The sequence below is a fragment of the Canis lupus genome, chromosome 24 (genome assembly GCF_011100685.1).
Source record: "Canis lupus familiaris isolate Mischka breed German Shepherd chromosome 24, alternate assembly UU_Cfam_GSD_1.0, whole genome shotgun sequence".
Classification (NCBI taxonomy): domain Eukaryota; kingdom Metazoa; phylum Chordata; class Mammalia; order Carnivora; family Canidae; genus Canis; species Canis lupus.
In genome coordinates this window covers 41,393,871-41,418,823 of record NC_049245.1, presented here as the reverse complement: position 1 = coordinate 41,418,823, position 24,953 = coordinate 41,393,871, and the positions used below count along the sequence as shown (strand labels likewise).

The window sequence follows — 24,953 nt, the reverse complement described above, 5'->3', positions numbered from 1 at the left end:
AGTGTTTGATTGATAAATATTGGAATAAGATTATTTCGAGCTGCTTATTTCTCCCAGCACTTTATCCAGGAAGGAGGGGGGGGGGACAGAGAATAGAAAACTAATGTCAAATACCATCTGAATAGGTATTCCTACATGCAAATAAAAGTCCTGGTACTCAGATTTTAATCTGGATAATTAAATACATTTTTGCATGGATCACCCGTGTAATTCTGGCAGGGTTGTGGATAGGTTTGGGCAGGTGATAGTCTCACGCGAACGCTGCTTCTGCTTGTGTGAAAACATTCTCTGCTCTTGAGTTGTTTCAAGTATGACATTTTAAAACTGCATGAACAGTGGAGAGGTTGAGGGGGTTTCACATTTACCAAAGCTTTGTTTTCTTTGTTCTTTGAGTTCATTTCATGCAGAAGTTGGTTGAAAGGGGTATTTTTAAATCTCCAACAGTCTATGTGTCCATTCTTCTGACCCAGGGAACTTTTCTGCTAATCTCATATGAAGATAAAATCACCCTCCTGCCATAGCTGCCTTTTCCTTGTCATAAAGTTGGGATGAACTTATACTGAAACCAGGAAAATGTGCTGAAGAGGACAGAAATCCTCCTGTGCTGCTCCCTCAGCCTGGTCTCTCAATGACTGGGCCAAGGTGAGTCTTCTAAGTGGGTGATTCATCTCCCAGGGTCTATTACTACTCAGGTGTGCAGGGCTGGGAGGTCAGGAGAGAGGGGCTCAGCCCCTCTGGCCTCTAGATTCTGAGGTGAAGCCCCTGGACACGGCTGATGGTCACTGCATACAAATGCTAGTTGGGCTATTGACATAGCTTTGTTAATAAAGTATAAATCATTTTTTTAAGATTTTATTTATTTATTCATGAGAGACACAGAGGGAGAGAGAGAGAGAGAGGCAGAGACACAGGCAGAGGGAGAAGCAGGCTCCATGCAGGGAGTCTGATGTGGGACTTGATTCTGGGTCCCCAGGATCATGCCCTGGGCTGAAGGCAGGCACTAAACCGCTGAGCCATCTGGGCTGCCCAACAAAATATAAATCTTAAAGATGTGTTAGGTGTGCTTCATTTGTACCTTTGCCTTGGGTTCTACAAAAGGACAGGCCTCCTTTGCTTATTGATTTCATTCTCTCCAAATGAAATGGATTTCCTTGTGTGGCTAAAGGAATGGGTGCTGGCCCTTCTTGATTCACATCTTCTCAGGTCCAGGGCTAGGCTGAGGCCAGTGAGGCAGGGGTAGTGTATGATTCAGGGAGGTACTCACTTTCAAGCACCAATTCTGTACTTTCAAGATCCTAAGAGTAAGGACATCCTTAAATCCTGCCCTGCAGCAACTTACTTGTCTCACTCTGGTCCCCAGCCCTAGCTGTTCTCAAGTGCACACTCAGAAAAGAGGAAAGAGGCCTTTCCTCACCTTCAAGCCATTTCTAGAAACAGCTCCAATTGGCATTGCTTGGGCTGTGTGGAGACTCCCGGTTCCTTCACTATGTCTATAAGAACGAGGTATTCTTATCAGCCTAATTTGTATTACGTGGCCACCACCGTGGCCAGGAAGAGGAAGGAAGTGCAGGTCAAGTTTCCAGAATACAGGGGAAGGAGGGCTTGCAAGACCAAAAGGAAAAAGGGCCTCCACAGTGGCTCCCATCAGATGAACATTCGATGAGCATTTGCTGAGAATCTTCTACGTATCATAAGCCGAGATCACAGGGCCATATGTTCCATATATCACAGACTATTAGGTAGATTATATAATAGATGAATGTGAGGAGATTAAACTGGTTCTAGATATAAAGCTCATGCTTCATAGTGCTCCTTTCACTTTTAGTACAGAACTTACTTTGGACTGGTCAACAATATAATTTGGCTTTTCGTTTTGTCACCTCATGGTTGAACTTGGTAGAAAAGGGAAAAACGACCTACCAATGAAGGAGGATGCCCCTTATTCCTGATCAAGACTCAATAGGCTGGCACTTCAGAGCATATTGCCAATTTACAAGGGTAATAATGAGCTCAGCATTCTGCTAATAAACAGGAGGCAGAGATTAGTTATCTGGCTTTGCTTTTGAGCCAAAGCATAACTCCATGGCACATTAATTTGACACAGAGCACAGCTTTTCATTAATAATCACCGTGAGGTCCATATTGTAGAACTGCTGCAATATATTAACCTGAATTGCCATGCCTCTGGTATGTCATGGACCACATAATTTAGTATGGCACCAGCATTTCTGATGAAGAGGTGGAATCAATGTGAGGGCTACTTGCCTGTAAATTAGCTGTATGTCCAAGAAAGGGTAGGAGCTAAAGGTTATTAAATCTAGTATGGCCATGGCCAGATGCATGGTTGCATAGCAACTACGAAGTCCAAATTCACCTTTCCCCCCTCTATATCCTTACTACAAACGGAATATCTGGAACTTTAGCAGAGGCCTGTAGAATTCTCTTCTAAAACCTTAAGGAGGCTTCTTAGAATTTTCAGAACAAGGTGTCTTCTTGGCAAACATTCAATAACTTGAAAAAGGCTTATTTTAACAAGCTCCATTGCATTCCACTGAGCACTGAGAAGGTTTATTTTCAAAAGCCTTTCAAACCAAATCACAGCCATGCCCTGGAAGTCACTCTATGCAGGTTTTTTGCCTGCTTTTATATTTGCTGACCCATGCCCAAATGAAACAGAGTAAGGCTTACATAATTTGGCAATACCTAGGTTTTAAAAAATTGAAGATTAATCTTTGGACATATGTGCTAAATTTATTCATCCTTTAAAACTCCACTGGATGTGTATGAGTAAAAAAAAAAAAAAAAAAAAGGCATGGGGGCACCTGAGTGGTTCAGTTGGATAAGCATCTCCCTTCAGCTCAGGGTCCTGGGATTGAGCTCCACAACAGGCTACCTGCTCAGTGGGGAGCCTGCTTCTCCCTCTCCCTCTGTCTCTCCCCCTACACATGTGTACACTCACTCTCTCAAATAAGTAAATAGTAAAACAATGAAAGAAAGAAAGAAAGAAAGAAAGAAGGAAAGAAAGAAAGAAAGAAAGAAAGAAAGAAAGAAAGAAAGAAAAAGACAAAGAAAGAAATAGAGAGAGAGAGACATGAAGAGGGATGAAGATTGGGACTGCAAGTTCAAATGTTCCCAGTGGCCAGGAGTAAGATGATGAATGATAATGGACATGTGAACTCCATATTGAGAACATAACAAAAAAACTATGAGATTGTAGTAACTGGACAGCTTATAACCCATGTACTAGGGACAGCCTATATGACTTATTCTTACTTTTCCAAAATCATGGCTTCACAATTTTAAGAGAAGTTACAAATGCAGATTTTTATTGAAAACTATTGAGTTGAATCTTGGCAATTAATTCAATTTTTTTTAAACTGTGTGGGCTTAAAAAAATATGTTGTGTTCTGAAATTCAAGATGTCACTGATTTTCCATTGCTAGCATGAGCACTGGAGGATGGGAGAGTTGATTGTTACAGTAGGTACAATAATGGCTCCCCCCAAAATGTCCACATCTTGGGCTCTGAAATATATGAATACGTCCCTTTATGTGGCAAAAAAGACCTTATGGACATTACTAGATCTGGAGATAAGAGGACTAGCCTTTATCATCCTAAGTGTGTCCACCATAATCACAAAGGTTCTTCCAAGACGGAGACAGGAGTATCAAAGTCAGAGAGAGAGAGAGAGAAAGGAAGAGAGCAAGAGAGAATGGAAGTTACTACCCTACTGGTTTTAAAGGTGGAGAAAGGGACCATAAGCTGAGGAATGAGAGTGGCGTTTAGAAGCTGAAAAAGGCAGGGAAACATGTCCTCTCCTCTGCCTCCAGAAGGAATGCATCCCAGCTGACACCTTGAGTTTAGCCCAGTAAGACTCTTCCTGTCCTGATCTCCAGAACTGTAAGATAATAAATTTGTGCTGCTTGAAACTGCTAAGTTAGTGGTAATTTGCTACGGGGGCCCTAGGAACCTAGGGCAGGTGTAATTCCTGCATCTGACACTTATTTGTTGTTCCTGGGGAAACTCTGAGTTAAAGCTCCTCAGTTGTGGTTTCCTGACGGGCTTACTAATAATTTGGCCATCCTACTATGAGAATTTGAAGAGAAAGGAATAAAAATGCTTAGTATAGAGCTCAGTACCCATTATCACCATTCGTAGGGCAGCGTGCTGGCTATTGTTTTATTTACTGACTCCATCTCTAGCACCAAGTGTATGTGTATGTGTGTGTTTTTTTTCCCCAATACCAACCAATGAATGCTCTGATACCACTAGATATCCAACAATTCAATTCTGACAGTCAGGAGTTGGTGAAGACTCCATAGGTAAAGGGCTCCTGACTGTCCCCACCTCAGACACCTGCTGCAGACAGACTGCCCAGGATACTCACATTTCTGCTTAGCCAACTTCAAATCTGTGAGTCCCCATGACATCACCATCAGGTTCAATACATTCCTAGAATGACGCATGGAACTCAAGGAAAGACTTTCTTAGGTTCACCAGCTTATTACTAAGGCTATATCTCAGGAAAAAAGGAAGAGATGCACACAAGGTAAGAAGGACAGGCACAAAGTTTCCAGATCCTCCCTCGACACATCACCCTCCCAGAACTTCAGTGTGTTCACCAACCCAGAAGCCCTCTCTAAAACCCATCATTTAGGGGCTTTATTGGTCTCATTAATTAAGTCATTGGCTACTTGCTATTGGTGATTAATTCAATCTCTAACTCTTCTCCCATCCCTGGAGGTCAGTAGCGAGTGGGGCTGAAAGTTACAGCCCTCTAATCATGGCTAGGTCCTTCTGGTGGCCAGCCCCCACTCTGAAGCTATCCAGAAGCCCCTTCTATGTGATATAAAATATATTCTTTTTTTTTAAAAGATTTTATTTAGTTATTCATGATAGACAGGGGGGAGGGGGGAAGCAGGCTCCATGCAGGGAGCCCAATGTGGGACTCGATCCTGGGACTCCAGGATCATACCCTGGGCCGAAGGCAGGCGCATAAACCCCTGAGCCACCTAGGCTGCCCATATTATATTATAATATATATAATATATATAAAATAATACTATTATATTATATATGAGATTATATTCTTATCACAAGGAGATTCCAAGGGTTTTAGGAGCTCTGTGCCAGGAACCGGGAAAAAGACCAAATATCTATTTTTTATTATACCATGGTCATTCTCATCTTGCCACCACCCCCAATTCTTCCTCTGCCCTTCTCTGACCTGTCTTATTGCCCTGAGAACTTCATTCCATGGGCTGCATCCCCCAGGCTCTCCAGCTGGCTGGCTTCCAGTTGGGTTTGCCAAAGAAAGGGCTTAGAACATCAGAGGGCAGGAGGGGGAAAAGGTCAGGATATATCTTTCCCAATTTCTCACCACCTAATGTGAATCATTTCTTCATTATAGTCTTTGAACTGAGTTTCCCACAGACAGGAAGAGCTCATCATTTGTGGATCCTAGTGCAAAATGAAAATGTCGCACCTCTTATTCATAAAGCCAAGGAAGTGCTGCTAGACTTAGGAAAATATAAGACTTTTCCCTTTCTTTTGTGGCCTGTCTTGACTTGTCATAGTGGATTTTTAAATATTTTCTATTTAATGTCATTCTAAGTAAAAATAAATCAATAAAATAAAATTTAAAATATAAGTATGAATATTCTTTATGTCATATGTCCTTTTTTTTAATTTTTTAATTTATTTATGATAGTCACAGAGAGAGAGAGAGAGAGAGAGGCAGAGACACAGGCAGAGGGAGAAGCAGGCTCCATGCACTGGGAGCCCGATGTGGGATTCGATCCCGGGTCTCCAGGATCGCGCCCTAGGCCGAAGGCAGGCGCCAAACCGCTGCGCCACCTAGGGATCCCTCATATGTCCTTTTTATGTCATATGACAATATGCAAATAAACAAGCATTTAACTCATGCACAGATTCACCAAAATTTCACAACTGGTATTTCACAGTTCATACATGTATATGTTTTGTTCTTACCAGGACAGTGAGCACACTGCATAAAACTAACTCAGCGCTCTTTATTTCACGAGCACTCCACCAACACCCTATGCCTTCAGCTCACAGATATGCAAGGAAGGAAAGGAAAAGAATCCTGCCTCTCCCCCTCTCCTTCCATGTGATCATCTTCAGTGTAAGTGCTTCAGGAAAGTAACGTGAGCAAGAAAGGATGTGATAGAGCTCCTGGGTCATTCATCTTTCTGAGGATACCACTATCTCCTTTCTGAGTTCAAAGGGATTTCTGGTTCAAGTGGAAAATGTATCCTCTTGGGTTGTTGGTGTTCCTACCTAATAAGTCATAATGCAATGTACATATTTATCATGTACTTGCTTTTTGCTGAGCCTCCACACATTGTGTGTCCATCAGAATTCTCTGCTCATCGGGCACTGCAAATGTTATTTACAAATGGGATGGCAAAGAACACTGGGCAGTCATATTGCATGTATCATCTCTCTGCTCAAGCAGGTTCCATGGTCCTACTTCCCTTAGGGAAAACCAAGTTCCAAGATAAAATTCTTAGGCACATCAAGATGTCAAGAGCACAGCATTAAACTAGGCATGCTCCCTTCTCAATGCAGGTCCTGTGCAACTGCACAGGTAACACACCCATGAAACTGGGCATGACTGCAGAACCCTGCCTGGTACAGGAAGTACAGATAAAAGTTACTCATTGCTGGGGCACCTGGGTGGTGCAGTCAGTTGAGCGTCTGACTTTTGTTTTGGGTTCAGGTCATGATCTCAGGGTCCTGGATCAAGCCCTGAGTCGAGCCCCAAGTCTGGCTTTGCGTGTCTGCCTGGATTCTTTCTCCCCCTACCCCACTCATGTGCACTGGACACTCATGTGCTCTCTCTCTCTCTCTCTCTTTCTCTCTCCCAAATAAATAAATAAATCTTCTAAAAAATGTTACTCATTTATTTCATGTAGCTCAGACCACATATGTTGATTGTGCCCTGCACAAGGACATTCAGCATAATTGTTGAGAGTGGGGACTGAGATTCCTTTCTCCACTATTCCTGGCAAAGTGGGAGGGTGTCAAATTTTTGAGAACCACTGCTTAGTTATCTTATACTCCTTCTCACATCACACTCTTTTGCTTTATTTTTTCAGAGCCTTTATCTTTATCTGAAATTATTTTTAGTTTGTTTGCTATCTGCCTAAGTAGAATGTATGTTTCTTGAAAGCAGGGATTCCATTTATCTTATTTACTATTCTAACCCTTGCATTACTCAGAGTTCTCCAGAAAACAGAATCAAAAGGAAGGATGGATGGATGGATGGATGGATAGATAGATGGATGGATAGATAGAGATTTATAGATATATAAATACAGAAAAAGATATAAAAAATATTTATTATAGGAATTGACTCCTGGTTATGGAGGCAGAGAAGTCCCAAATTTTGCCATCTGTATGACAGTCTGAGCCCAAAGGCCTGAAAACCAGGGGGGGGCCAATGGCATACATCCCAGGACACAAAGGCCCTAGAACCAGGAGCTCTTATGTCCAAGGACAGGAGAAGAGGCACATGTCAACTCAAGGGGAAAGAATTTGCTCTTCCTCTGTCTTTTTCCTCCATTTGGGCCCCCCAAAGATTGGATGAGGCATCCATGTTGGTGAGGTTGATCTCTTTACTCCCCTACCAAATCAAATATGTCTCTTTCAGAAACATCCTCACAGATACACCCAGAAACAACATTTTGCCAGCTGTCTGAGCATCTCTTAGGCTAGCTAAATTGACAAACAGAATTAACCATCACACTCCCACAGAGTTAAAAGTATCTGGCATGGTTAAGATTTGTTGAGCAAATGCAAGAATACTAGCAAGTTGGCAGTGTTGTTGTCGTAGCATTCTCTCAGTCATCCTATTTGAGGTAGGCTCAGGGTTGACGGTTTTATTCTTTTTGAGTCGATTTCTAAAAGAAACTAAAGACTCAGGAAATGAAAACCAAAAAATCTAACTTAAAGCAAGGCCATCTCTTGAGGGATTCAAATAAAGTTAAAATTGAGGATGATATTTTGGAAGTGACAAGATTCTTAGTCAATAGATTTACAAAGACTTTTTTATTTTCGTAATTTGTGAATGGCATGAAAAATAACCCATTCGTCACCCAAGTGAGAATGATCTAGTCAGTTACAGCATTCCCCGTGGTTTTCCAAAGGAGAGAGACTCAACATAGCCATAGACCCACTGGATCTTCGAGTTTCCAAGTTCCAAGGTGAAGAGTGAGTGTGACTGAGTTGATAAAAAAAACTTTTGAATTATTTATTATACCACAGGCTCACTAATGAGAATAAATTGATAGGCTAATTAAATATGCAATTACAAGTCAGTCTGTAACCAGTTGGTGAAAATTCAGGCATCAGCAGGCAACAATTATTGCTGACTAGAACCCATAAACATTTTTAAACTTTGACTTTCATAAGTAAAATATCAAGTTTCCACCATCCTGCAAGCTCCTCTTGTGTCTATGAACATCTACAGACATAGGACGCTGGATGTATTAGACAGTATTAATAAGCTAATATTTACATCATCTTTTTATCGTTAACAATCCAAGAAATGAGATATTTATTTTCTAATTAGTGTTTCTATCTCTTCATTTTAACAGATTTTCTCTTGTTTTTATTATAATAAGAACATATGCTTGTATAAATATTGCAAAATAAAAATCAGCAAAAAGAAAATAATAATCCATAATATCACTCCTCAAAGATAATTACTTTAAAAACTGCGTGTTCTCTCAGTCTTTGTTCTGCATGCATTGTCAGAAAAGTATTATATTTTAACGACAGATTTCATAACCTGCTTTTCTCAACTGAGTAAAATAGTATGAACAGTTCTCATGTCATCACATCTTATTCTATGAGCTTTTTAATGGTTACCTATTATAGTACATGCCACAAGTATGCATTTTTAAGCCAATTCTTTACAGCTGGAGAGTTAGTAGGTTTTAATGATTTCCTATTATAAATAGTGCTGCAGATAAAATGGAGGAGGTCATCTTCATGACCTTGAGGTTAACAAAGGTTTTAAAAATCAGGCAGTTGTCTGATTTTGAGGAAAGTCTTCCCTCCCTCTTTAACCTGGCTAGTGCCATTTCTCTGACAGTTCATCTCAGTGGAAGCTCATGTCCCAATATTCTGGATGATGTGGGAAGGAAAAGTCATGCAGCAGCACGCATCAGGGAAGGGGGCGGGTAGCCAGAAAAATGTAAATAGCTTACTTAGAATGGATTATTCTAGAGCATCACCAGAACAGCAGTGGCCAGAGGGTGCCAACCTCCAAGGCATTTTCAGTAGAAGGGGTACCCATTGTCTCAGAATCTGGCAAGAAGAAGGTTGGGATAGAGGTAAATGATAGAGGAATGGGAATTAGGGACAAAGAGTGACAAACCAGAAAATGTGGTGCCAGAGCAGAAGTGTCACTGGGAAGAGGTCTTGTCCTTCTTACCTGAGCCTTGCCAATTACTGTGAACTTTCCCAAGGGCAGCAGGGGTTATTGCTAAGAGGCTTGGGAAGTTAATTCAGCAAGAAGGGCAGGTGAGCACCAGATCTGCCTGCGGGACCTGCAGAGGTGGAGAAGATGTGGGGCAATTGGTCACTCACTTTAAGAGCTAAACACTCATCAATTATTATTCAATTATTACTTGCCAGTAAGCAAACCCAGTAAGAACCCAAACCAGCAAAGAGCCCTGTTAACCGCCATGCCTCTTTATTGCACAGACATTCCATCAAGGTAGAGCCCCCAGTGTTCTTGCTGTTGAAAGTGGCTAAGCACACCCCAAGCACACACTCAAGTATGCTGACTCACCCTTATGTTTCCTCTTTGAGAATAATGCTTTCTTCTCAATCCTCATTATTTTTAATTGCTCCTTTCAGGATCCTGAAACCCTTTCCTTGGACTCCTCATTATTCATCTCAAAGTACAATCTGATTTGCTATGTTCAAGTTTTGTGGGGTTTTTTTTGTTTTGTTTTGTTTTGTTTTGTTTTAAAGATCCTCGGCTTCATAATTTGAAAGATCAGGTTCTCTACCAAAGGCTGCTACTTTTACAAAGCCCAGCAGGCTGCTGATTGAAACACAGGAGGGGGTGGCATGGGGTGCCACAAATGCAAGCAGACCACCCACCAGCTAGCTCTGGGAAGGGAGGCAGATATTTCCACAGGGGCTGCAGAGCTCATGTGAATTTAAACATAAGAGACACACAATCTTTTAGGGGCCAGATCTTTGCAGTTTCTGGATTTCTGCTCTGGGGGTTACTGACCTAGCGACCTTCAAGATAGGGAAGCACTTGCAGAGACGAGATGGGATGGAGAAGGTCAGAGAGAATTACAGGGAAATTTATTACGTGTAACTTGGGTGAGAGAGAAAGAAACAGGCAGTCACAGAAAGACTGGAGATTTACATGGACCAGTGGTTACCAACTAAGGTGCACATTGCGTCCCTCCCTGCCAACGGACATCTGGCAATGTCTGGAGATATTTTTGGTTGTCACCATCAGAACTGAGGAAGCAGGGGCAGGAGTGCTCCTGGCATCTAATGAAAACCGGCTGAGGATGCTACTAAACATTCTACAACATACAGGACCAGTCCCCCATAAAGAATTATCCGGCCCAGGTTCTTACAACCAAAGCTGAGAAACCCTGTTATAGATTCAGCTGGCACTTAATTTCCCCCAAATTTAAGAAACTGCACAAATATTTGTACTCCCAAATTGGTGGAGACATCTGCTGCAAATAGGAACCAATAACATAATAATAACAATAGTAGTTAACATTTACGAAGTACTTACTACGTGCCAAGACTTTTACACTCATGAGCGTATTTTCCTGCTTGTGCAATAAATGAGATACTATTTAATATCTCTGAGGTACAGAAGGATAACTAAAAAAAAATCCGTAAAATTGAGAGAGATTATATGATTGCCTCCAGGCATCATACTGCAATCACATTTCAAAATGAGAATTTCTGGCCCCTCGTGCACTGTCCCATTCTTCTCCCGAAGCCAATGCTTTCTACCATTTTGCTATGAATAGAGCCCAGGAAATGCCAAGGAAAGGGCAGGGATCATCAATGTATTTTTTTTAACATATAAAGACATTTGAGTTCGGCAAGGTTGTTGTGAATGAGATCTCTATTTAAAAAAAAAATCCTAGACACCCGCAACAATGAAAATTTAAAAATTTAAAAGCAACAGTTAAAACAGCAACAAAATTATGAGCAGCCAAGAAAAATTATAACAAGAGTGCAAGGTTTTTAGGTAATATAAGAAATTGTTTGGGCAGCCCCCGTGGCTCAGTGGTTTAGCGTCGCCTTCAGCGCAGGGCATGATCCTGGGGACCCGGGATCGAGTCCCACGTCATGCTCCCTGCGTGGCGCCTGCTTCTCCCTCTGCCTGTGTCTCTGCCTCTCTCTCTCTCTGTCTCTCATGAATAAAGAAATAAATACAATCTTTAAAAAAATTTTAAAAAAAGGAATTGTTGACAAGTTTGGTAGAAGGCCCAAATAAATGGAGATATGCCCTGTATGTAGATGGAAAGACTCATTCAGAGTCTTTACATTATAAAGGCTTCATAACACAAAGATGGGAAATGTTTCCAAATGAATTTTAATATAATGTGATTTCAATGTAAATCCCAACAGGGGTTTTGTTGTGATTTGGCAAACTGGCTATAGGATTTATGGGAAAGAACAAATTACCAGAATAACCTAGACAATCTAGAAGAAGACCAAGAAGGTGAAATGATGATTTTCCTAAACACATGTCTAGGCACAGGAATGAAGAGTGCACACAACTGGCTCGGGAAGAACTAAAATGCTAGTGGAAGAGAAAATGGAGCTCAGAACAGTGTATTTGGAAGTGAATACCTGGGATGGAATTGTAATTGCAGCAACTGGTAAACAGACCATTAGGTTTCATTTAAAAAATAAATACTTATACACACACACACAGACATACACACACACAGCAACTGAAGACCAAAGTATGAAAAATGTATCTTTAGGGGTGTCTGGGAGGCTTCAGTGGTTGAGTGTCTGCCTCTGGCTCAGGTTGTGATCCCGGAGTCCTGGGATTGGGTCCCGCATCAGGCTCCCCCTGGGGAGCCTGCTTCTCCTTCTGCCTCTCTCTCTGTGTCTCTCATGATAAAATAAATAAAATCTTAAAAAAAAGAAAAGAAAAACATATCTTTAAATATTTTAGAAGGAAATATTTGAAATAGTATTTATAATTTGGGGACAGAGAATGATTTTTAACAAAAAATGTAATAAAACAGAAATCATAATAAATGTTGATTATTTGACTACACTAAGAATATCATTGTTCATCAAAAGATATTTTAAATGTCTAGAGACAGAAAATAGATTAGAATATATTTGCATGGCATAACAAATGATTAGCAAATTACTATCCAGAATAGACTTCCTTACTCAAGTAAGAAAAATAAAAATGATCAAATAGAAAAATTGATTTTATGTATATATACACATATACATATACATCTAATATATATGATACCATATATGTATATATATGAAATTCACAGAAAAGAAAATATAAAAGAATACTGAATATATAAAAGGTGTCTTAAGCTCAGTGACCGTAACCAGAGAAAAGTAAAGTAAAACTGAAATGAGATGTTATTTTATATCCAACGCATGGGCAAAAATCTTTAAAAAGTCTGAATATCATTTATAGGCACAGATGCTGGTGGGAATGCAAATTGGAACAACTACTTTGGAGGTCAATTTAGCAATAACTAGTAAAGCCAATACTGTGAATATTCACAACTTAGCATTTGTCCTTTGTTAACTCAGATAAGGAGACACATTCAAGAACATCTAAGAAAGCAACATTTACGGAGTGGGAAAGACGAACAGAAATGAAAAGCCTGTTAATGAGCGAATGGGTAAAGAATTTAGTGGTATCACATAATAGAATATTATACAGAAGTTAAAAATAAATCAGCCTAAGCTACATGTATTGACAGTAAACCTTTTATAATGCCAAATGAAAAAAAAAATGCAAGCTGCTGAATAAAACATAAAAATGATGCCATGTGTATATATAAAAGTATATATACTTATTTAAATATGCAAACTTATCTCCTATGTTGCTGAGGAAGCTTACTTATCATTAGCAGAAATCTAATAGGAAATACAAATCCAAGACAATGGTTAGTTCTTGATACAGTGGGGGACAGAGGGAGAAGTGACTGGTGAACACAGAGGCTTCAAAGATAATATTTACATCTTAAATACAGAATTTAGAAGAATTCTAAATAATAGCACCTTTTAAAATGTAAACGACCACTTCTTCCCCCCATCCAGTGAATCACTGAGTATGGGTAGTCATGGATGTGTGTGGATGGACAGCCATGTGCAGAAGAAAGTTCCTCTTCCCACTCTTCTTGCTTTTAGGAAAATTGGCTGCTTTAGGCAGTCAACTTTGCTTGACTTTACAGCTCTTTCAGTAAATGAAGTTGGCCATGCAGGTGGATTCCTTGTGCCCTCTCACTCCTAGCCTGGATCTTGTCCTTGGACTAGATCCTAAAGATGTGAGGTTCAAGCAAACCTGCCATCCTTTTGCTTCTTATAATATCTAATGGATATCTCCAAGGACAGCAACCTACTGAACGATTTTGGAATCGAAAGAGAATATGCATCTCTACGTGCACTTACAAAATGTCTTTTCATACTTCTAACCAAGTGAAAATAGGTTAATAAAAACTCTACAATAAAGGGATGGGTGAAATAGGTGAAGGGTAATAAGAGGACACTTTCCGTGATGAGCACTGAGTAATTTTTAGAATTGTTGAATCCTGAAACTAATATAACATTCTATGTTAATTTTACTTGAATTAAAAAAAAAAAAAGCATAGATCTATATAAAGCCCTGTATTGCCTACTACTCACGCGCTATTGTCAGCTCTCATAACCCACCCAGGGTGGGGAGGCAGGAGAGATAATGGCCACACGGGCCCAGGAATCAACTGCAGGCTGATTCAAAATGCTAGGAAGGCAGGTTTGTGGATCAGCAACAATTTGTCTCTATTTAAAATATTAATAGTTTGCTCATTATGAATTTTTTTATGAGTTTTGATTTTTAGAAACAATTGCATTGAAGATGACTTATCTTGATCACAGAGTATTTGGTGCCCCTCCCATTTTGTGCTCCAGAGTGAGCGCCTCACCTGCTTCACCCTACCTGTGGCTCTAACGACGGTTCCCAGTTTGGTTGCTGGTTTTTCAGAAGAGAAGGTCTCCAGCAGCAACCAAAGGCCAACTACATTTTTACCCTCTTCTAACCTAAAACACATTCTATCTGAGCCCAGTGGCTAAGTCACCTTTATTGTCAGTGACTCAGGCTAAATTTGCAAAGGGCATATCAAAGCATATACTTGGGTAGATATACAATTCAAACAAATCAAATTTAATTAAAACAGCATTTATAGAGTGTCTTTTGTATGTAAGACACAGGAGTGGGATCTTTGGGCAAGAGGGGAGGACATGCAAGGTTTTACTAGGACAGAGTCGGTACTGTCACAACCACTATACCCTTAACTCCAAGACACCCATATATTCATATTGTGATGGGGAAAATTTCTATAATTATAGAAAAATTCCTATATATTTGTGGTCTCTTACCCTTTGCCTTCCACCAAGCCTAGCCTTTCTTTGAAAGCCCATTTATTCACTCCTGAGTTCATATGTAATGTGTCTGATATAAAAATAAAACAAAGCAAAATAAGGGTTCCTCAACAAGCCTTTGTGGAGCACCAAACAATTTTCAGGCATAGTTCTGGACACAGGATACCTTACTGGAGATCATATAGCTCAGTCAAGTGAGGGATACAAACAAATCAGTATAAAATGCAACATAGTCTGGTAAGTGTTTTGAAGGAGGAGAAAGCAGGTTGAAAGCTCAGAGTGGGCATTTAACCCAAATTTGTGCGTGGATGTCAGGAAAAGTTTCCTACAGAAAATGATGTCCCAAACCTGAAAAATAAGTAGGGGTTGATCACTGGTGTAATGCTGGCAGGGAAACTGAATGAAAAACTCAATTAAAAATGGCAACCAGTAAATACCAACACCAAGATAATAGTGTGGTAGAATTATGGCACAAAGATACGAAGGCAGCCATCACAATGCCATAAAGTTACCTGAATGAGCAATTACTAACACATTAGAAAATTTTTATAAAAAAGAAAGTCTCGGAGCTCCTGAGTCTTAATTTCAGGCTCATGAGTTCAAGCCCCATGTTGGACATCGAGCCTACTTAAAAAATAAATAAATAAAAATACATAAAATGAAACCGAAAGTTTCAGCAAAGAAACAGAATATATGAAAAGGAATCAGATGGAAATTTTTGAATTGAAAAAATGTAATAACCAAAGCATTTTAAAATTCAGTGACTAGACTCAACATCATGATGGAGAAGGAAGGGAGAAAAATCACCAAACCTAAAGAAAGAACCACAGAAATTACCCCATCTGCCCAACAGAAAGAGTAGACTGGGGGAGGGGAAGGCTTGGGGATCTGTGGCATCAAATAAAATATCCCACCATGTATGCCATTTGAGCCTCAAACAGAGAGGACATTAAGGGTGGGAATGAAGAAATGTTTGAAGAAATGATGGCTGGAAAATGTTCAAGTTTGGGAGAAGACCAAAACTGACAGTGCAGATAGCTGAGTTAACTCCAAACATGATAAACTCAAAGAAATCCAAAACAAGACATCATAGTCAAATTTCTGAAAATTAAAGATTATATATAATATATATTATATATATTATATATACATACAGAATATTAAAAGAAGTGAAAGAGAAATGGCACTTTACATATACATGGAAACAATTCCACTGGTTGTAGATTTCTCATGAAAAATTATGGAGGCCAGAAGGAAGTGGCACAATATTTTCCCAGAGCTAAAAGAAAATAAGCAAGCCCACAGAATCCTTCTCCCAACCAAAGGATCCTTCTGAAACAAAGGGTTAATCAAGACATTCTCAGATGGGGGATAAGTAATAGAATTTGCCACCAACATCTCTACTCTGAAAGAGAAGCTAAAGGAAGCCACTGAATAGGAAAGGAAATGATGAAAGAAGGAATCTTGAAATATGAGGAAGAAAGAGCACAGTAAGCAAAAACATGCATCATGAATGTACTACTTTTCCTGTAGAGTTTTCTAAATGATGTTGGAAGAGGGAAGCAGAAATTATACCTGTCTGATGAGGTTCCAAAGGTATGTAGAATAAATATCCAAGATTATTATATTTTAAATGGAGGAAGGTAAAGAAACTTAAAAAATAAAGTTTTCAAGCTTTACTTAAACCGATAAAATGACAAGATCAGCAGGCTGTTGAGCTAAAAAGATGGGTTTGGATGTTGGGATTGGAGGTTACCCGGGCCAAGGTGGTACCTGACTTCTTCCTCCATCCCCCACTGAGAGAACAATCGGTTCCAAAAGGAAAACCACAGGAATGTTTTCTCTTTCCCGGATTCCCCAGGTTCATTTAACGATGCCCATCCCTCATGTCAGAATGCCAACTGTTTTTTTTCCAAGGAACTTCATTGCTTTAACTGTGAACATAGTTTGAGGTCAATTACATTAGTAAAGTTAATCAGTTCCAGGCTGGAAGTTCTGAGTTGCCAAATCTATACAAATCGTAACTCAAAAAAAGTTCAAAGCTCACAAAGGAGGGAGGGCACACCTGAATGCCAGCTCCTCCACAGAAGGCTGCAACACAGTAACAATAATAACGGCTATGATGATGATAGTAATAATCCTTATATTTATATTGTTCCTTATGGTTCTTCAAATACCTTCAAATGCATTACCTCAGGAATACTGCATCACCACTCACCCATAATATTAGGTTTTAGGAGAGATACAGTCAACAGACTGTAAAGACTTACAGTTTCTAAACCCACCTGATCCTAGTTCCTGAGCTCATGTTGAATAGAGGGACTGATTTTCATCTACAGGCAAAAGGCAAATCAAATGCTTCAAAACCATATTCACTGAACATGCTTGCTAGAACATGATGCTCATTAGGTCCCATGCCGAAAAGTTATCATTGTTTGCTCAATGGCAACTGCTCATTTTGCTATTTTTAATATTTTTACATTTGTTTACTTTCTACTTTTCTAGATAGATCTCCCATTCCTCCCATTTACACATTCCCATACTAAGCTGCAGCCAGGCTGTTAGTTCCTTTGAGCTGTTCCTCCTTTCTATTTATTCCACGGCCCTTGTCTAGATACCTAGATATCTGTATCATCTATATCTATATAATAGATATGTAGGTCTATATAATATATAATAAATAATATCTATTATTATATTTGATAATATATATTATATCATAGACATCTAGGTCTACATACTATACTATATATGTATTATATATGACATACCTATTATATGTATTATAGATTATATATCTATGTTAATATATTTATTATTATATATTAATATATAATGGAATACTATATAATCTATTATATGTTCTGTAGACCTAGATATGTATTATATAACATAATAATATATATCTATACATACCTATATAGATATATATCTATAATGTAATACATTTATACATAGTGAGAGATTGATTGATTGATTGATTGATGACAGGTGATCACCAACCTTAGAATTCTTCCCCTGCAATCCCAAGCTGTATAGAAAAAAGCGTATGATTGTTGTCAACCTAGTCACTCCTTCCATGAGTACACTGCCCAAGCTCAAAACACTGGTCTATGGGAAGGCTACAAGGACACTTGAAGGTCAGCTATTTGACTATTCAAGGAGGCCGACCGTTCAAGGCAGTCTCAAATCTTCGGTATTACCTTCCCACAAGTGTTGGCAGATGCTACTGACTTCATAGTCCACGGGCCAAAGATTATCACAGTTTTCAAACAGAAATACATACACACAGAGAAACCCTAAAATCCCTTGTTTTTGTTTTTGTTTTTTAAGATTTTATTTATTTATTCATAAGAGACACAGAGAGAGGGAGAGACATAGCCAGAGGGAGAAGCAGGCTCTCCACGGGGAGCCCAATGCGGGACTAATCCCAGGATCACGACCTGAACCAAAGGCAGACACTCAAAACTGAGCCACCCAGGTGCCCCTCACTTTCCTCCCGTCTTCAGGTCCTCAGATGACCCAGCTGAGGCATGTTTTTCTCATTGACCATCTCCTCTGGGTTTGTATATGACCAGGGAAAAGCAAATTTTCTGTAAATAACCAGGTAGTAAACATATGAGACTTTGAGGGCCACACATTCCCATCACTACTACTCACTCTCAGAACATGCAAGTGGCCATAGGCAATATGTGAATAAGTCAGTGGTGCTGTGTTCCAATAAAGCTTTATGGGCAGTAAAATTTGAATTGCATATAATTTTTGTGTCTGAAAAATAGTTTTTTGGGACACCTGGATGGCCCAGTGGTTGAGTCTACCTTCGGCTCAGGGCATGATCTCAGGGTCCTGGGATCGAGTACAGTATCCGGCTCCCCGAGGGGAGCCTGCCTCTCCCTCTGCCTATGTCTCTGCCTCGTTTTCTCTCTTTCTCTCATGAATAAATATGTAAAATCTTTAAAAAATAGTTTTTTTCCCCCAACCTTTTATAAATTATAAGACCATTCATTTGAAAAGCTCCTAGTTCTTCAAAAATCAGCAGCAGGACAACTTGGTTCAGCAGTTCTATTTTGCTGACTTCTGCCATAACCATACATCGGACTGTTTACATGTAGAAAAAATAATGAATTAAAAAAGTACAGCCTTATGGGCTGAATGTTTGTGTTCCTCTCAAAATTCCTGTCGAAACTCCTTCTACCCTGCGAGGATATGGAGGCGGGGCCTTCAGCCTGTGATTAGATGTTGTGAGCACAGTCCTCAGGAATGGGAGCAGTGAACTTATAAAAAGGATAGAATGTAAGTCAAATTATAGATTCAGAATGCACTCCCTTTTCCAGAAAGTAGCCTTATCATTTTTTTTTTCTCCTAGAAAGAGACCCACTATCCTCTCTCTCTCTTCACCAAGGCTGCCTGTATGCCTTGCCTCATCTTTGTCAGCCTCACAAAGGTGCCAAACCCATGTCAAAAAACGGGCTTCCTGGGAGGAGAAGGGAGAAAAAATAATGTTAATATTTACCCTTGAGTGGTTTCCTTTTTTCTTGTCACATGTATAATAGTTAAAATATGTATCAAAACCAACCTCCAACAAAGCACTGTTGGATCTGGTAAACTAAGGCCACAGATGGATGGTGGGGGCAGGGGCAGGGGCCAGGTTCTCCTGGGACTTTGAGCAGCAAAAGCCTAGACACAGGGGCCGTCTTTCCCATCATGAGGGAGAAGAATCCATGAGATATTGAAGCAAACTCTCAGGGAAGTAGAGCAGAATGATAGACTCTGATGTGGATTCTTGAGGACATTACCTGGATAGCAAACTCCTGCTGTGCTGAAACCAGACTGATTTTTTAATGATTGTTTATATAAGCCAATGAAATTCTCTTATCTCGATTGACCTTATTACAATTGCCTTTTCTCCATAACCAGTTTTCTGCCCGCCGTTTCCGCCCTTCAACACCTTTATAAATGTTATTACAAACAAAAAAGAAAGGAAAACCTCCAGCACTGTGCTAGCCCAAGGAAAGCCAAACTGACTTTTTTTTTTTTTTTTAAGTGACAGTCAATAAGTTTTATTTTGAAAATTACACCAGGAGACCACAGAAAAAGTAGCCATAGACTGTATTCTTTTATCCAGAGCTAAGTTTACAATTCCGGATGCTACCTGGGTATGTGGAATGTTGATGGAAAGAAAACATAAATTATGATGATTTCAGAGAAGTACTTTGCGGAACATCTTGGAGAGCTCCCTAATTCACTTGGCTCTTGACCAAACGGTAGGCTTAAAATGAACTTCCATTACCATCTTGGCTGAGATATTTTGCGTGACTACAAAATACCTTCATAATGATAAGATGAGTTCCAGAAGGTAACATTTAGTGACCTCTCCACATGCAAAATTGGAATTAACATAGACGACTGGCAGGACTCTGTGTTTAATGTGGTCTTCCACAATGAATTATCTTAGAAGAAGATGTAGCTCATGCTCAATGGTTCTTATTATTATTAGAAAAACCCTTACAGCCTAAGTGAATCTCTCTGATAATCTACAAAACAATTTATTAGAGCCTACAATATATTGATTAATGTAACTGCAATTGTTTTAACAAGGCTTACTTACCACGAAGCAGTCGGATCTGATGGTTAGAGCATACATTCTGTGTTCGTTGCTGCTGTTACTTTTATTTTCCTGGGCATAGATGCATACTCGGTAACCCACTGATGAATACTTCGTTCCTGGTGGTCCTTCTCAACTTTCTTTCCAAGTGAAGAAAACATATTTGCATGCATGTAAGACCGACATTAATATAGAAGCAACTTTGGATTTTCTTGCTCCAGTTCCCATTTTGGACCTCAGGTAAAGTGGGTGAGATCAATCCCATTCCTCATTCCACATCACACAATTATTATTGGTTCTTTCAAATCCCTTCCTTGTTTCATTCCTTCCCTGCATTCATATGCATTGCTTCAATTCTTCACCAGTTCCAATAGGCAATTTTTCTAATGCGTTTAATGCACATCTTTTGCTTGTATGTACACCTGCATGAATATTTCAAGTGCATGTATTGTTAACTTTTATCATAAAAGATTTCAAATGCATTCAGAGAGAACAGTGTAATGAACCCCTATGTATCTATCACCACCTACAACAATGATCAAATTACGATCATTCTTATATTAGATACACTCCTACTGAATTTACCCTGCTATTAGCTTATTTTAAAGCAAATCCCATACATAATTTTATCCATAAATACCATAGTATGTATCTCTGAAAGATAAGGACTCTTATTAAAGACATAGCCATAATATCATTATCACATCAATATTAATACCATAAAATATCCTGTCAGTGTTGAAATTTTTCTGGTAGTCAAATATATATATTTACAGTTGGTTTTTCCTAATCAAAATCCAAACAAGGCCCACACAGTATATTTTGATAAGTTCCTTAATTCTCTTTAAATCGAGAATTTCTCCTCTTTTTATTCCCTCTTGGAATTAATGTCTTGAAGAAACTGGATTATTTATCCAAGGATTTTATAGTTTGCTTCTCCATTATGTCAGTGAACATATTCCTCTGTTCAGAGGTTCGATTTCTTTTGGCAACAAAAATGTAAAGGTGCTATTTAATATTCTCATTGGGAAGTACCCAATTAATAGTGGTATCTCTTTTTAATATATTAGTGATGACTGATGACCTATTGCCTATTCTCATGACTTCATTAAGGACATGTAAAATGCCAATATTGAAATTCTAGTTGCCCTTTCCTTTATTAGATGGATGTGTCTACAAAAAGAAGCATTTCTTGATAAGTAAATTGGGTTACTCTGGGAGATGTTGTTTCAACAGAAAAGGCAGGTTAGATGCCTGATGTTTCATGTCCCTATGTTTAGAATAATAAATGGGCTCCCTAATATTCTCTAAAGCAAGTCAATGAGTTGTAAAGTATCATTATGAATCCATGGGGTCCTAACATATGTAATATATTTCAGTTTATCACATTTGTTATTCATATTGACATTCAATACGGCCCCTTGATTTGACTTCCAAGTACTATCTAATATTTTTCTTTTTTTTTTTTTTTGTAATTTAGTTTAAAAGAATTGGGAGGGGGCCAGCTTTGTTGTGTTGCTTTATGTGCTATGGTTCACATACTATATATTTCACCTAAATAAGATGTACAATTAAATGGGGTTTATATTTACAGACTTGTGGAACCACCACCATGATCTAATTTGGGAACATTTTTGTCAGGTCAGAAAGAAAGTCTACACAATCAGTCTATCTCTCCGCTTTCTTCCCCCAACAACCATCTGGATCTACCGATCTCTTTTCTAGCTCTAAAAGTTTGCTGATTCTTAGACATTTCATAAACAGGGAATCAGATAACATGTAGTCTTCTGTGACCAACTGCTCTCACTTAACATATTTTTAAAATTCCTCTGTTTAGCATGTACCAATGCTTCATTCCTTTTTATCTCCAAATGATATTCAGTTATATGAATGTATCACATTTTAGTCATCTATTCGTCAGCTGATGGGTTGTTTCAACTTTTGGCTATTATGGATGATGTTGCTATGATTTTTCATGTAAGATGTTTTTATGATAACACATGTTTTTACTTCTCTCGGATATATATGTAGGAATGGAATTGCTGAACATTGCCAGACTGTTTTCCAAAGCGACTGCACTATTTTACATCTCTACCAGCTGTGTTTGAGGGTTCCAGTTTTTCAACATCTTCACCAACACTTGTGATTATCTCTTTGATTACAGCCATCCTAATGCATATGAAGCAGTATTTGTGATTTTGTGGTTTTCAAGGTCATATATCTTTATTTATGTATTTCAGTTAATGAACATTTACTGATTAACTTTCAGATACCAGTTGCTGCCCCATGACCGCACACTCTTGGCAAACTGGAAATAGGAGACCCTTCTACTATTCTTGCAACACAGTCATACTTCTTGATATTTTTATGTTATCATAAAAGAGAAATAAAGTCATCTTTGTTTTAAAATCTGAGTTTTGATTACTTGGCAATCTTGGAAATGTTTCATACTTCCATATATATGTAGCTATTTAATAAGGTATTAACTCTAGCAATTCTTATAATTTAAAAGACACTTATATCAGGTAGTAAAGATACAACATTAAAAAGTTCAATTAGGTCTGAGGTTTTATAGACCATGAATTAATGGCATCAGGGGCCCCACAAAGCTAATTAATTTGCTTAAGATAGTTAAACAAGAATATGGTCAAGTCAGAACTACTTTTAAAATGATTAAAGATGCCAATGTGGCAGGTCAATGTGATTATATAACCAATTTACCCAGAATGCAATGGTTAGGATGTGGTCTTGGTCTTGCCTTACATAACCAGGCTTGGAAACAAGGAGCAGACAAATAAGTAAGCAACGGTACTAGTACAAGGTCAACAACAAAGGCACAATGGGCACTGGCACTGCTGAATTTTTTCTTTAAGATTTTATTTGTTTATTCATGAGAGACGCAGAGAGACATAGGCAGAGGGAGAAGCAAGCTCCCCATGGGGACCCTGACGCAGGACTCAATCCCAGAATCCCAGGATCCCAGGATCCCACCACCTGAGCCAAAGGCAGACGCTCAACCACTGAGCCACCAGGCTGCTGAATTTTTATTTAAAGGCACTGGTTTTATTGGTTAATATTTTTTTTAGCAATTATTTTGAGCCAGAATCTGTGCTATACATTTTTAACATGTTGTCTCCTGTCATTGTTACAACCACCATATTATGGAGGGACTAGCCCCATTTTACAGATTTGAAGACTATTGAAACATAGAGGAATTTCGTGATTTTTTTCCCAAAACGTCCCACAGCTAACACAGGAAAGATCTAAATTTAGAACTAGAATCTCCATTTGTCCTTCCTTGAGCTTGACCTTTCCTCCCCATGGCCAAGTACGGAGCACCCAGGTAGTGTCTGGGGACCCCCTTTCCCACTGGCAGTTGGGACAATAATGTGCTTAAGCAAAGCATCCCCAAATCACTGTATTTATATGAGAAAGACTACCAGGCTTAGCAGCATGGAGTGTAAAAGATAAAATCTGCTGTCTGTCTAGAACTGGTTTTCTTGCCTTAGGACTAGAATGTTTCTCACTATTGGTGCTAAGAACTTTGTATAAGAAATTGCCTTTAGGCATCTACTTTGTGTACTTCTCTTTTAGAGTAAATGAAAGCTGGGGGGAAGCAAAACCCACAAATCCCCCTGAGTGTGAACTTAAGTGTCTGTACCATTACTGGGATGGATACCTGGCTCTGTCCAACTCCTTTCCAACCTTCTTAATCCAGACATAAAGTCAACCCACACAAATGATTGAAATATACTTAAGTATGAGGGTGCCTGGGTGGCTCAGGCAGTTAGGCATCTGCCTTTGGCCCAGGTCATGATCCCAGGGTCCTGGGATGGAGCCCTGAGTCCTGCTCCCTGCTCAGCGGGGAGTCTGCTTCTCCCTCTGTCTCTGCCCTTCCCCGTTTGTTCTTTCTTTCTCTCCCCCTCTCTCTCTCTCAAACAAATAAAATCTTAAAGAAAAAAGAAATATAAACAAGTATGATAATACATGGCTTCTTTGTTCTCAGTTTCCTCCCTATAAAGGAGGGATAACACTCACCCAGCTGTCGAAATCTTAGCAAGGTTAAATGATACAATGTAAGCAATTAACTTATCAGCCAAGCAGCTTCCCTGATCCTGAAATAAATGCTCTGCATTCCATTGAAGCCACTTATTCACACGTTAACAGATATTCACTGAGCGCCTACAGCTAAGCAGACTGCAATTCTTGGGCCCAGTGAATGGAGCCAGGGCAGAGAATTGAAAGACTTGTATTTCACTTCCCTTCCCCCTTACCTGGGCAGAGAAGGTTAGCTAAAGAGCATTCTTAGGTTTTACCAAATAAAAGAACATGTGATACCTGAAAACTACAGCTTGGGAGGCGGGATAGGGTGCAGAGTGCTCACAGGTAGCTGGGAGGCCGTGTGCACGTTGCTGAGCCTTTCCACCCCATAGTCACATTCCTCAACTGTAAAATGGGAATTAAAAAGTAATTGGGTTGTAATGTGGATTAGCTGAAGTAATATATCCAAAGCACCATCCTAAGGAATAGTGAGTGACACAAAAGTAATTTATGCGATCAATGTTACCTGCTACAGCTTTTGCTTGGGTTCCAGACTCAGCTCTGCATTTTTGCGATATGTGATCTTAAGCAAGTGACTCCTCTTTTTGGAGCCTCAGCAACCCCAGCGAAAAAACATATCGATTCA

At 39.3% G+C, this 24,953-nt stretch overlaps 1 long non-coding RNA gene across 1 annotated transcript; it reads right to left on the bottom strand.

The window, feature by feature from the left end:
• Positions 1–9,236: 9,236 nt before the first annotated feature.
• Positions 9,237–24,714, bottom strand: LOC119865696. Its single transcript, XR_005378006.1, has 4 exons — positions 24,605–24,714; positions 20,270–20,688; positions 9,464–9,578; positions 9,237–9,336 (listed from the first exon to the last, which is right to left on the bottom strand). It is a non-coding gene; the product is annotated as an uncharacterized LOC119865696 (long non-coding RNA).
• Positions 24,715–24,953: the final 239 nt, after the last annotated feature.